The following is a 10,050-nucleotide window of genomic DNA, read 5'->3' on the forward strand; positions in this document are numbered from 1 at the left end:
TAAGGAATACTACATATATGTACCTCAGCTATAGTAAAATCAATGTTACCATAACTAGAGTCATGCATCCCAAATTACAATCTCAAACAAAATTAATTTATAACTCAGAAATAGTGGACAGATTTAACTAGATAAAACATTCTCTTTGTACTCAGGGAAACTATAGGAATAAAAATGACAGGTTTCTTAGATGTGTATAGGAATGGACAATTGACCTTTAGCACACACTGCCAACTCAGCATTTAAAAATAAAGGAGGATACACATGCCTTTGATCCCAATACTCTGGAGACAGAGGCAGGTCGACCACTGTGAGTTCAAGTCTAGCCTGGGGGACAGACTGAATTCCAGGACTACTGAGAGAAACTCTGTCTCTAAAATAAAAATAAATAAGTAAAAATAAAAGCAGGATGGTAGTTAATTCAGTCTAGCATTCCTGAAATCCTGGCTCCCATCCCAAGAATTATAAAATAATGAGGCTTTTCTAAGAACTATGAACAGGCTTAAAATGTTCAAAACTTCTTTCATTATTCTATTCTCTGTTGAGATTGAAAACAGAATACTCCTAAATTACAAAGCACCCAGAGGAAGGGCACTGAAAAGTATATCTAGCTCACTAAATAGCATTTTTTTATCAGACACTAAAGGGACTGTTTGATAGGGGAAGGAGGTAGAAAGCTGGAACTTTCACATAAAAGTATATGAAAAAAGGCTGTGAAAAGGTGGCAGAAACAAACATCTGAAATACTCCAAGGCAATGCCAACTCAGATTTACCATCTGGTTCAAAAGTACCAATCTCTCAAACCAATTCAACTTCTGTTATTCATTTGAAACATAAAAGTAACAATTGGGATTGGTATGTAAAATAAAATTGTTTTTAAAATAAAAAATAAAAAAAATATGGTGTAGTGGCACATATTTTTACACCCAACACTCAGGCAGAAGCTGGCAGACCTTCGTGAGTTCAAGGCCAGTCTGGTGTATATAGTAGATCAGTGAGTGCCAACCAGGGATTATATAATGAGACTGTATCTCAAAAAGAAAAAAAAATTACTTTAAATTTGTTGCTTAATAATGTACTCTAAACCCAGGCAGTAGTGACACATGCCTTTATATCCTAGCGCTCAGGAGACAGAGGTAGGTGGATCTCTGTGAGTTGGAGGCCAGCAATGGTCTACAGAATGAGTTCCAGGACAGCCAGGACTGTTACACAGAGAAACCCTGTCTTTAAAAATAAATTTAAAAAAAAAAAAAAAAAGATTTCTATAGTATGATAAGTAGTAAGAACAGAATGAAGTTTTTTTTTTTTTTCACTGTAAAGACAGCAAAGGGCATCATGCAGGAAGTGCAAAAAGAACAACAGACTGAAAGCACTGTTTGTTCCAATCGTTAGAAGTGGGTAAATAGCTAGGCCAACTTTGTCTATTTCACAATTCTGCCAAAGTTAGCCCCGTTTAACAAGTAAACAGTAATAGTTAATAACCCTTACTAAGCATTTTTTGAAACATTTTACATATATTAACCAATCACTCCTCAGAACTATTATTGTGTCCAATTTTAAAAACTGAAGACATGGCACATTAACTACCTTAAAAAAAAAATCATGCCAGGTGATGGTGGCACATGCCTTTTAATCCCAGCACTCAGGAGGCAGAAGTAGGTGGATCTCCAGTCTGGCCTACAGAGTCAGTTCCAAGACAGCCATGGCGTTACACAGAGAAACCCTATCTCAAAAAACAAAAAAAATAAATAAATAATAACAATAATAATAATCACAAACTGCTAAGTGATAGAGGCAGATTTTGAATCCAGGCCTTCTGTATCCAAGCATACACACTCAGTTGCATGTTCCTATCTGAAACTTGTACACTATTAACTTGCCTGAGTTTCTTGTGGAGACTATCAACAGCAATACCTAAAAAAACATTTTGAAAAACAAAAACTTGGTGACACATTTTATTCACAGTATTTCCTTTTTAGATTGAGAATTATGAAAAAGATGTCTAAAAAGTTGAAGTAAGCAAAACCTAAAATTTATTTTTAAAAAAATACACTAAATTTAGCATGGCGGGTGGGGGACACTAGAGGCAGTTTGACTTTAGACTAATCTATTAAACAGTCCAGATTGGAGAAGAAAAACAAAAAGAAAGAAAGAAGAATCAGACTCAGGAGGCCAAGGCAGGCAGATCTCTGTGAGTTCCAGGACAGCCAGAACTACATAGTAAGACCCTGCTTGTCTCAAAAAACAACAAAAACAAGCATGCTATATTAATAAAAATTTTAAAAGCCTCTGTTTTCATTCAATCAAGTGAAAAAAAAGTCTAACTAAATGACATATATAGACATTACAGAACCTAGAGATGACCACACTTTAAAGAAAAGCATTGACTGCCTATGTGATTAGTAAGCATATCCAACATATTTATTGCAGTCCAAATCCTCTTACTTGTAAAAATAACAGGTAGCTAAATAATGTGCTCTCCAGCATGGTAACACACTAATTAGCAAAGCCTCTGCTCTTCTGGATAAAACTCACTTTAGAAAACTAATAAATTTTGCAAAGACCTATTTCCAAAGATAATGGAAAAAAATAAATTTTTCTGTTTCCACTGTAATACACCGAGTTAACACTCAAATTTTAAAACTCAACTAGCTGGGGCAATGGTAGCACACGCCTTTAACCCTGTATTTGCAAGGCATAGGTAGTTGGATCTCTGTAGTTCAAAACTAGCCTACAGAGTAACTTCCAAGACAGCCAGGGCTACACAAAAAGACCCTGTTTCAAAAAACAAAAAGCAGGGTCTGGAGAGATGGCTCAGTGGTTAAGAGCACTGCCTGCTCTTCCAAGGGTCCTGAGTTCAATTCCCAACAACCACCTGTAATGAGATCTGGTGCCCTCTTCTGGCCTGCATGCATGCCTGCAGGCAGACCACTGTATACTTAATAAATAAATCTTTAAAAAAATAAAAAAGCAAACAAAAAAACATTAACTAATATTTAATTTGTTACTACATGACAGCCCAGAGCAATATCAAAACCTGTCTCTAACGCTGTCATATGCCCACAAACTATACTACCATGAATTAAATGTACCAAATAATATAAAATGGTAAAAGAAACAGAATGTGATCAAGCTTCTGATATGACTGCCAAGTTATAGGATGTAGACACAGAGGCACAAGCCTGCTGTCACTGGATAGTTCCAGTGGAAGAAGGAAATCAGCACTGAAATATTTACAGTATATATCTTTTTTTTAATATTTATTTATTATGTATACAATATTCTGTCTGCGTGTATGCCTGAAGGCCAGAAGAGGGCACCAGACCTCATTACAGATGGTTGTGAGCCACCATGTGGTTGCTGGGAATTGAACTCAGGACCTTTGGAAGAACAGGCAATGCTCTTAACCTCTGAGCCATCTCTCCAGCCCCCAGTATATATCTTCAAATAATCCCCAAGGATGAGGTAGAAAAACTAGAAACAAAACAATGTAGGCCATGAGGTTACGAACACATGAGAAGTCATTGTTCTGTTCTCTATCTGTATGTTTGAAAATTTGCATAAGTTTTTAAAGACTGTAGGTGTAGTTCAGTGATAGACCACACTTACCTAGTATGTACCAGTCCCTGGATCCCCAGCATAAGGAGCTGGGATGGTTAAATAGATCAAAAAGCTAGTCTAGAGTGAGAATTAAAGGGACGGAGGGAGAAAGAGGGAGAGAGAGAGAGAGAGGGAGGGAGGGAGGGAGGGAGGGAGGGAGGGAGGGAGGGAGGGAGGGAGGGAGGGAGGGAGAAAGGAAATTTATACATATTTTGGAGATTATTAATACAATCCTACTGAAAATCATGGCCCAGGGACTTAACACTGATCTATAAACTGTTTACTAGATTGTAAACAAATTCAAAGTAAATGTTTAAAAAACTGTTCTTTCAATTTTACAGATTATTTTTAGGTGTTGACTATAGTGACATAAATATTCAGTTTGGGTTTAGAAATTAAATTAAATTATGTTTAAAGCTTAATATAGTTGAGAGTAGTAGCATATGTCTAACAAAGCTCAGAAAGCTAAGATAGGGAGATCACTACCCACAAGTTCTAGTCAGCCTGAAAAGTATTTACCAAACCAGCCTGGAATACACAATGAGACCCTGTCTTCTAAAGAAAAGAAAAAACAATTTATTCTACAACTTACAAGTATGGTTTAAAAGTGAGAAATACAAAAAAAAAAAAAAAAAAACCAACCACAAACCAAAGTTTCTTTCATCCTAACCTTCCACAGATGAGGATATTTCAGAAAAATGAAGTAGTAAAATATTGTCTTCTCAACAGCTGTGTACTACAGGGCTGGGTATGTAGCTTAATTGATATAGGGCTCACCTAACATTAACAGGTCATGGGTTACATCTCCAGCACAGTATAAACTGGGCATGATGGCACATTCCTGTAATTCCAGCAATGGGAAGGTAAGAGGCAGATCAGAAATCCACCTTGCCAAATTTTAGGGCAACCTGGGCTACATGAGAACCATCTCAAAGAAGAAAGGAAGAGGAAGAGAAGAAGAAAAAGAAAAAGGGTTCATGAATATAGAAACACAAATCTACAAAATACACTGAGCCAGGCATAGTGTACACAACTTTAATCTCAGCAGTCAGGAGGTAGAGGCAGACAGACTTCTTTGAGGTCAAGGCTGGCCTGGTCTACACAGTAAGTTCTGGGCTTGCTGTAAAACACTAAGACCCTCTCAAACGAAAACAAAAACAAACAGGTGGGCTTTATTCCCAGCACTAGGAGTCAAAGGCAAGTGAATCTCTGAATTCAAGGCCAGCCTCGTCTACAGAGTGAGCTCCAGGACAGCCAAGGCTACAGAGAGAAACCCTGTCTTAAAAAACCAAAATGATAGATAGATAGATAGATAGATAGATAGATAGATAGATAGATAGATAGATAGATAGATAGATAGATAGATAGATAGATAGATAGATAGATAGATAGATAAAAAGAATTAAAAATACAAGTGAGATAAATAATTGAACCAACAACCTGGTTCAAAGAATTAATGTAACCTCATCAAGTCAATAGGCTACTTGGATTTGTAAAAAGCACTTTCATAGACGAATACCAGTAATGAGACTGAAACCTAGACAAGCTAGCGTTCCTAGTATAATTAAGTTGAATCCCTTACTTCATATCATTTATAAACTTTTTTCTTTTTTGACACAAGGCTTTTCTATGTAGCCCTTACTGTCCTCAAATTCACTCTGCTGACTAGGCAGGCCTCAAACTCACAGAGATCCACCTGCCTTTGCCTCCCAAGTGTTAAGATTAAAGGCATGAGCCCACCACCACCTGGCTGACCATAAATAAAAATTTAAGAGCTAAACTATAGGGCTGGAGAGATGGCTCAGAGATTAAGAACACTGGCTGCTCTTCCAGGGTCCTGAGTTCAATTCCCATCAACCTCATAGGGGTTTACAACCACCCATAATGAGATCTGGTGCCCTTTTCTGGCCTGCAGGTATATATTGTGTATAAAATAAATAAATAAATAATTTTTTAAAGAAAGAGCTAAACTATAAAAATATTAGATGAATCAGAGTAATTTAATTTTTTTGAAATATAGCTATCCATTTCTCCTACTATATGTTGAAATTTACTGAACTTTAAATCTAATTATTCTCAACTATAAGCTCATTATTTTGAGACAGTATTCTTTAAATGTATGCCAAAATCCCTGTTGTATAGATGAAGGAAAGGGTCCTTATTTAGTGCTACATTAAGCTGTAATAACACACTTGCAATTGGAATTCAGAAGACACTATATAATGGCTGTGATTTTATTGTTGTTTTGCTTTAAATAAACCACTTCTTTGCTTTCTTGTTTAGGACATATAATTAACTTCCTTCTATTTCTCTTTGTATTTAATGAAGCTAAAGTTTATCTATCTTTTTATTATTTTTATAGTGTTAGAAATCAAATCTAGGGTCCTGTACTGTTAGGTAAGCTCTGAACAATATTCCCCAGGATCACTAGCCTTTTGATCAAATACACATACCAGCATGTCAGTTTAGAAATGCAAACTGAGACTAGAGATTATTGCTCCTTCCGAAATCATCTGCAAAAAAATACAGAATGACTACCCTTCTTGTCACTAGTACCAAATCCAAAGCCAAGTATCTGCCTCAGACTCAGTGAAGGAAACCAGAGATTTTCGTTTGAATAATATAACATAGTCACTGGAAAAATACCAACAACTTGTACTCGTAAAAGAAAAAAAAAGTGTGATGTAAGCATACCGACCAAAGGTTTTTTTTAGTACATGACCATAGTCTCAAATATTTTGTCTAATAAGTCACCAAAAATCCCAGAAACTCCAATAGTAGAAAGCATATAAACTGTATATCCTGGAATACCCTATAACAAGAAATACTTTACTAGACCATATTTTCAGGGCCAACTACACTGTCTCCATAGATAAACTCATATGACCTTTAATTTAAAAATACAGACTAAAAAAAAAAAGTTGAAAGTTTTACACAAGAAAGGAGCAAATGCCAGGCGGTGGTGGCGCACACCTTTAATCCCAGCACTCGGGAGGCAGAGGCAGGCAGATCTCTGTGAGTTCGAGTCCAGCCTGGTCTACAAGAGCTAGTGCCAGGACAGAAACCAAAAGCTACAGAGAAACCCTGTCCCGAAAAGAAAAAAAAAAAAGAAGAAAGGAGCAAATATATCCCTCCAGGTCAAGTTCTCAAGGGGATTCTTTTTGTTGTTGTTATTTTGTTTTTCAAGACAAGGTTTCTCTTTGTAGCCCTGGCTGTCCTGAAACTCACTTTGTAGACTAGGCTGGCCTCTGCCTCTGTGCTGGATAAAAGGCAGGTGCTACCACTGCCAGCTTCAAGAGAGTTCTTAGCACTTAAGTTGGCCCACAGTGAGAACCATGAATACAAAAAGGGTGGATTAAATAAAGATCAACAGGAGAGACTTCACAGGAAAAAACAAGTTTGGCTGGACAAAGATTCCAAAGGGAAGAAAAAAATAAGACTAAAGGATATAACAAAACCAGACTGAGAAATTTGAACACTGTAAGGAGTTTGAATTTTTTTCACGCATTTCTGTAGGTTTATATATTCTGGTAAGAGGTGAGTGTGTTTAAATACACACACACACACAAAATAAAAATACCCAAGGCATAAGCAGAACACAGATATTCCAAATAAACCACCACAAACTGGGAGAACAAGCATTCAAACAAGAGGGTATTTCTCGGGAAGAGGGGAAAGCCATCACAATGCTCAAATAAAACCGAACCAAGTTACATAAAAAGTTAGCATCCTAGCCGGGCGGTGGTGGCGCATGCCTTTAATCCCAGCACTCAGGAGGCAGAGGCAGGTAGATCTCTGTGAGTTCGAGGCCAGCCTGGTCTACAGAGCGAGTTCCAGGACTGCCTCCATAGCTACAGAGAAACCCTGTCTCGAAAAACCATAAAAAAAAAAAAAAAAGTTAGCATCCTACTTTTGAAACTACATTTAAAGTTTAAACTTTATAAAATCAATATAAATATAAAATACATGAAATGGCTCTCACTGTATCAATTACACATGAATCAAGATGAATCAAGTTACCTCAAACGTTGTACAACTGATTTATGTTAATCCTCAGACTTTATTTATTTATTTTTATTCTGGGGCGACAGGTTTTCTCTGTGTAGTCCTGACTGTCTTGAAACTCAATCTGTAGACCAAGCTGGCCCAGAACTCAGAGATCCACCTGCCTCTGCCTCTTGAGTGCTGAGACTTGAGTGCACCACCATGCCCAGCTTAATCCTCAGACTTTAAAAACGATATGCAGTACACTGATCTGGATCAAGGCCATTATCTTAAAATACACTACCAAGAATGAGTTCATCATACTATCCCAAATACATTTCAAGAGTAAATAAAATGGTGTCCCAACGCTCAACAGCACTAATAAATGGTGTTAAAATAGCAACAAGTAAAAATCTCTCAAGGCATTCAAATAACATCCTTTCCAGAAAAAGTAAAATGTCTCATGACAAACGTTTTAACCCCTCACAAACCAATTTAAAAATAGGTACAAAATTAAATGAGACTATTTTAAGAGCCCTAAAATCGAGAAAGCAGGCTTCTAAATATACTTTATAGTTACTGCGTTTAATTAAAACTAATAACAGGATCCAGCTTTACTTTTCCCAAGTTTAGTTCAGACGACTTTCTAATGGCCCCTGTCAAACCAAGATCCTCCGGTCTCTCCTGGCTTCTCTACGTATACCAAGTGAACCACGTTTGATCAACAAGAGTACCATGGATGCTGCAAAAGTTGACAGAAAGTCAACTAAAGGAGAGACCGCGGGGCACAGGAGCCACCCATTATATAACACTTCTAAGTACTTGTACATCATCACAGGTCAAACGTATGGTGACAGCAAACACTGGGAGCAATAGGAGGCACTAATAACAGTGAGTCGGCGGTAACCAAAAGGGGAAATCGAGGGCTGAGGTACGAAATTCTAAACAAGGTGGTTTCAAAACACTAGTGTGTCTCCAAGATAATGGGCGGGTTCAAACTTCCTGCTTAACCTAAACTGCCTATCCCCGGCGTTTAAAGCAAGCTCTTTTGTCTGTGCAATGACCGACCAAATCTGAGCAAAACACAAAACAACAACAACAAAAACATAAGGTGGTTGCACTGAGAGATCATTACCAGGAGCGGAGTTCAGGTGCCCTACGCCACCCGAAGCTTCAACTCTCACCCTGATTTGCTTAAAAATGGCAACAACGGGAGGCCACTGTACGAGGAGGAGAGAAAGCGGACAAGGGACCAAAATACAAGTTTGGAGACCAGCACCAACTTATAGCGACGAATCCGGGTGTTTACGGCCTACTGATGAGTGGAACAAGAGACCCACACACTCGGAATCGGGAGGAATCCCAGTTGCCGGAATGCGGCGGGCAGAAGGGCAGCGCCAGCCAGGCAGCCGACCGCGGCCAACTCAGGTCGGTAAACAACCCGGGCGGGCCACTCGCCCTCAGCCTCCGGGGCTGTCCCCGCTCCGGGAAGCCCAAAATGGACGCGCGGCAGCCGGCAGTCCCCGGCCTGCGACGCGCTCTCCCGCAACGCTGCCGCCCGGAGGCTCGGCAGCCTGGGTCCCGCGAGGCCCCGTCAGGCCGCGGCTACCCCGCGAGGGGCCTGTGGCGCGGCGCCCCCCGCCCTAGCCCGGTTACCTGGCGGCCGTGGCTCCTCCTCCCCGTCTGATGCGCGGCGCCCGGCGGCCGCGGCGGCGGCGGCGGCGACTCCCGCACGGCCCGCGGCGACGAGCCGAGCCCGGCCCCTCTCCGCCTCCCTCGGCGCCGCCGCCCACCCCGCTGCTGCCGCCTCCGCCCTCCCGCCTCAGTCAGGACATGTTCTCCGCGGGCCCGCGCGCGGCTCCCAGCGGCCAGAGGGGCGGAGAAGCGGCGCGGAGGCGGGGGCCGCGGCTCGGGGACAGGGGCGGAGCGGACGAGGGACAGCCTCGGGCGCTGAGGACTTCGAATGGCGGCGGTCAGGACCCTAGAGCTAAATAAACCCCGCGGCGACCGCACAACGTCAGGGACTGAACCTTGCTGCTCGCCGTCCTGTGATTGGTCCCGAGGCCGCCACAGGCCCAGCCAATAGACGGCCGCCTCTTTCCCGGCTCAGGGGGCTGACCGCGGCCGCTGACGTCAGCAGCGTGCGTCTGATTGTGAGGCCGCGGCGCGCGGGGGCCCGCGACGCGTGCTTGGCGGTGGCGAGTGCCCTGGATGCCGGTGCGGGATGCCTTAGGGAGGTGGGCGGCAGGTACACGGGGCCGCCGCGGGCTCGTCTCAGCGGCAGAGTCACCAGAGCTTTGGGTCAAGCGCGAATCTTGCATCTCAGAAGTGAGCTGCTTGCCACTGGGAGGCTGCTTCGCGCTTTCTTACGCGGTTTAAAACTTTTTTCTTTTGAGTTTCAGTATTTTGAGACAGGTTCTCATGCTGTAGCTCAGGCTGACCTGGAACTCCTAATAATCTAATAA

At 41.3% G+C, this 10,050-nt stretch overlaps 1 protein-coding gene across 3 annotated transcripts in view; it reads right to left on the reverse strand.

The window, feature by feature from the left end:
* The window catches only part of Zranb1 (zinc finger RANBP2-type containing 1), a 54,956-nt gene extending 45,385 nt beyond the window's left edge, over nucleotides 1-9,571 (reverse strand). For all 3 annotated transcript variants that reach the window (XM_057777062.1, XM_057777061.1, XM_057777060.1), the window contains exon 1: nucleotides 9,242-9,571. The gene's annotated coding sequence lies outside the window, so the exon portion shown is untranslated. The remainder of the gene's footprint in view (nucleotides 1-9,241) is intronic.
* Nucleotides 9,572-10,050: the final 479 nt, after the last annotated feature.

This window comes from Chionomys nivalis, chromosome 8 (assembly GCF_950005125.1).
Source record: "Chionomys nivalis chromosome 8, mChiNiv1.1, whole genome shotgun sequence".
NCBI classification, from domain to species: domain Eukaryota; kingdom Metazoa; phylum Chordata; class Mammalia; order Rodentia; family Cricetidae; genus Chionomys; species Chionomys nivalis.